Consider the following 4,712-nt stretch of genomic DNA (forward strand, 5'->3'; position numbering starts at 1 on the left):
ATCGTGCTCTTAGATTAGTCTAATGCAAGTTAAGATCATTTCACAAACACAATATATAGTACGATATAATACGAGTTAAGACTTTAGATGTTAGTTACAACAAACTTTGTAGTTACAAATCTTTGTGAAACCGGCCTCTGACCACAAGGTTCATTTAGTAGCTGTTCTGGAACTTTCGACCATATCTGACCTATAATCACTCTCTCACACCCGCACGTGCGCGCGCATGTGTGTGCGTTAATAAAAGGTGTGAAGTGTATTTTATTATAACTAGTACAGTTATTGAGTGTTTTGTAAGGTCACACTGACCTTTGACCTTTGACCAACAAGTTACAATCAGACAGATGTACAGACGACCCAAAAACATAATAAAGACAGAAATATGAACATCTGCAAATCCACGACAACTGAGCAAACTCCATCTGCAGGTAAAGACCATGTGATACGATCAAAAGCTCCAGAAAAGCTATGAAATGGACCTGATGTCACATCTGATGAACTTATTCCTTTTTTCAAGGAAACAAAACATAAATTTACAAATGTGACGTCACTTTTCATTTATGACACTTTATTGTCTTTGTGCTTGTTGTGTTTGGTGTTTTGTTATTGTGTGAACCGTAACACTGACGCTCGCAGTTTAGTTCCTGTGCAGATCCAATGTTGTAAATGGGGAGAACAACAATAAAAACTCTCATAAATAACATAAAGTCAAATCTTATACAGTGCACCTTCATGCAAAACTATGCAGAGTCAGTATTTCATCTCAGAGACCCTGTTGCTCTGATGATCTACAGACCTCACTGTCAGCACTTCTTACAGGAAGTGTTTCTTCTGTAGAAAGTTACATTAAAGTGACCTTTGATTGCTGCTCTCAGAGAATCAACCTGACTTATTGTCTTACCTGCAGCCTGGACATCCAGCAGCTCGGTGTGTCAACAGCAGACTGACGCTCGGCGGAGGAGGAACTTCAGTTCGTCTGTGAGAATTGAAACGACAACCCGGAGACAGACCACAGAGTCTAAATCACACTCACACATGCAAGAACACGGACGCCACATCGACTCAGCGGCATCCTTCCTGTTTCACATGTTCTTTATAATCCTTCTGCTCTCATCTGTTGCTCTGAAACTTCCTCTTTGTTTCCAAAAAATAAAACATTTCTGCAGCTGCAGTTGTTCAAATAATCATTTGTTTATTAGAGGTTTATAGTTTTTGTTGTTGGTGCAGAGTCGTGGTGTCAGAGAGCGAAGAGAGAGAGAGAGTGTCACTGCCACTGACAGTTCACAGCAAACACACAACTGTCTTATAATGGCTCGATGGCTACCTTACATTTAATCTACCATGCAGTAAAAAGTGTTGCTATGGGAAGGTTGGTCTGGATTCTCAGTAGTATTCAGGTACATGAGGCTTTACTGACAATTTGAGAGTCTGGACTTTGAATCAAGAACAGTCAGACTTGTCCTGAAGCCTCTCCAGTCTCGTCTTGGCTTCAGGTCACTGTGGAGCTGAAAGGTCGTCCCAGTCTCAGGTCTTTTGCCATTCTGGAGCAGGTTTTCTTCAAGGACCTCTCTGTGTTTGCATCCATCCTTCCCTCAGTTCTGACCAGCCTCCCCGTCCCTGCTGTTGAGGAGCTCCACCACGCTGCCACGTCTTTCTAAAGTTTGTCCAGTCAGTGCAATTTACTACAGGTGGACTCCAGACAAGTTCTAGACAAAGCTCAAAGACAATCAAAGTAAACAGGAAGCAGCCGACCACAGCTTAGAGCCGCAGCAAAGGGTCTGAAGACTTGTGTAAATGAGACTTTCCAGAATTTGATTTTTAATAAAAGGTGCAAAAAATTCTAAAACATGATTTGACTTTGTCATTAAGGGTTACTGAGTGTAGAAAAAATTAAGTCTACAGAACAATTGAGTGTGCAGAAAGTGAAGCCACTGTACACAGGTTAGAACTTAAAGCTAATGGAGTTGTTTTTTTTCAGTGTAGTTCCGACATCCTCCACTAGATAGAGCACTGTGGTTTTGAAATGGCTCAGACTTGAACATGGCTCTTCACACCAGCGACATTAAAGTCATTATAACACATTACTTAATCTTAATCTCAATCTTAATTGTGGTTCAGCAACTCAACAACAAAATCGTGTTAATGTAACTGTATATGATACTATTTAATAATGGACTCCTTATGTTTATTATGTAGTTACTGACTCTTTTTATTCCTGCTGATGGATTTTACATTGAACTTGCTTACTGCTCTTTGTAGCCAAATAAATCAATCTGACAAAACAACAGCAACTCAAGGTCCACTTAACTTGTTCCAGTGCTTTCCACCACATCACAAGTCTTCATCAGCAGATGGGGTTTGCTCAGTTTTCTTTAAACTGTTAGATGTGAAAAATACATTAAAATAATTTAAACACAGTTGAGGAGTTTCATTAATATGGATTTCACACACAAAATTTAATTGTATGTATTTATCAAACAAAGTTTTGAAATCAGTTATTAATTTAGAAAAACAATTGTTGACGTCCCAAATGTTACACAACTGGTCAAAACTCTGAATTAAAAATGTTTTAATGCATATGACAATGCAACAAAAACATAGTATTAACTTACAGAGGTAATGTGGTTCTGTTATTGTAAAATGTTTTTGTGTGTTAGCAGGTTAATCATACAACCAAAGGTACTGGAATTAATTAGAAAATGTTTTTCTATATTCGTTCCAGCTCATCAAAAGTCCTTCTGTCTTTTCAGAATCACTGTACTGAATGGAAAGTTAAAATTAGAAGATTTCAAAACAAATTGCACTTTATTTTTTATATTTTTGACAAGTTACAGAGAGACATCACACTCTGGAATAACTCAGATTTAAACATGAAGAATGAAGTTAAACAAAGTGACTCATCACTCAACAACTGAGTGTCCCTGAACAATAAACTAGAGATGAGTTTTCACCTTAAAGTGAGACTACGCAACTTTAGCTGAACAGTGGCCACTGTGGTCACAAGTGGTAATTACAGGATGACAGCCTATTGGATTTCACTTCATTTTCCATGATTCTCTTCAGTCAGACACCATCATTAGGTGATCTGACTGAGCGCAAAGTGGAATGAAATAATAAGCAGAAAATAAAATCAGCAGACTGACGCAATAACTTCAGTTAAACAGCAACATGAACGTAAAGTTTGTTGATATGAGCCGCCACAAGCTGCTGGTCACACCACACCAAAGAGGCTTTAACAGGAAAAACCCTGAGTGTTTTCAATTAAGTAATGGTGTTTTTAAATCACTTATCAATTACAGTGGTGGAAAGTAACTAAATACATTTACTCAAGTACTGTAGTATATTATAATTTTCTTACTTTTAACTTACTTACTTTTACATTTATCTGATAAATTTAGTTACTAGATTCAGATTAACAAAATATAATGTGCAAATAAATTATATATTATAGACTTAAATCTCCTTAGTAAGCCAGCGGTACATAAAAAGTCTTTAAAATGAGCCCCACCTTCACCATGTGCAACATTAAAATAAACATGAGTACTTTTGTACTTAAAGTAACATGTGGAAATCATGACCTGTAACAGTATTTAAACACTCTGATGTAAAAGATCTGAAAACGTTTTCCACCACTGATGAATTCAAATTTTTATTTATAAGATGAAGAATTTAGTATTCAATCTTTAAATTGTTATAGTCTCACTTTAAAAAGAAATGTGTTCAGAAACTAAAAATATGCTCAACTTTATTTCCACATTTCATATCCAGCAACGAAAAAATAAAAGTTTACCCCTGTGATATCAGTTTCTCTTACACTCTGATAATCTTCTGTACAAGCTTCATAATTCTTGCATAATGTTTGTTAATATTAAGGCACCGAACATGAACCAGAAACAGTTTACAAAAATAAAAAGGTCTTTGAGGAAACTTGAGGAGCTCCTCGGATCGTAAACATCAGAGGATCCATGACGCTTCCCTGAGGAACTCCTTCAGAGAGAAACCCCAAACACAGGAGTTCTTCAAAGACTCATTAGCTCAACCTCTGGTGTTTTTCTGGAGACACCTGAAATACTGAAGATCAGTTAGTTTTACCTGAAGTTTTAATCAGCTTCCAACAGACCTGCATCAGAGGATCTGAGGACGACTGTCAGATGACGCCAGCAACAGTTTTCAGAATGAGTGAATTTAAACTGATTTATTTAAGGTTAAATATATAAAAGACGATCATGGCATTTAAAAACTTGATCTCAAACCTAAAGTTCAGGAAAATTTAGTAATATTTTCTCTTTGGTGAGTTTGTGTTTGTTTTTTATTGAAGATGATATTTCAACAAATATTTGGAAGTTTTTACATTATGCATTTGTTTTCACTTATAATAACCTCAAGGCTTATTCCTTAAAATGTATGTTAAGTCCTAAACATTTCATTAATGTTCTATTTGCCATAGTGCCTATGACTGTTAATTATTTATTTCCCTTAATAACAACTTAATATTATTACTTTTGTATCAGGGCTGTTTGAAGCTTCACAAATATTTTTATAAACAGTGTAGAGCTTTTTAATTTTTTTAATTTTACCTTCTCATAATTTCATACTCTGAAAATCACTTTTCTCAGATATAAGACTCAAGTTCAGTCACAGTAATAAAAACAGTCTATAAAAGCTGTAACATATTTACAAATTCTTTTGTCCAGACAAGCGTCGAGATTTGA

General features: G+C 35.9%; 1 protein-coding gene across 1 annotated transcript in view; it reads right to left on the bottom strand.

Moving 5' to 3' along the window:
• LOC147817510 (interactor protein for cytohesin exchange factors 1-like) overlaps window positions 1–1,044 on the bottom strand; it is a 7,821-nt gene extending 6,777 nt beyond the window's left edge. The window contains exon 1 of the mRNA XM_087170404.1: window positions 902–1,044. The gene's annotated coding sequence lies outside the window, so the exon portion shown is untranslated. The remainder of the gene's footprint in view (window positions 1–901) is intronic.
• Between the last annotated feature and the right edge of the window lie 3,668 nt (window positions 1,045–4,712).

The sequence above is a fragment of the Seriola lalandi genome, unplaced genomic scaffold (assembly GCF_002814215.2).
Source record: "Seriola lalandi dorsalis isolate HSWRI2012SDOR001 ecotype SW California unplaced genomic scaffold, Sedor1 jcf7180002054947, whole genome shotgun sequence".
Classification (NCBI taxonomy): domain Eukaryota; kingdom Metazoa; phylum Chordata; class Actinopteri; order Carangiformes; family Carangidae; genus Seriola; species Seriola lalandi.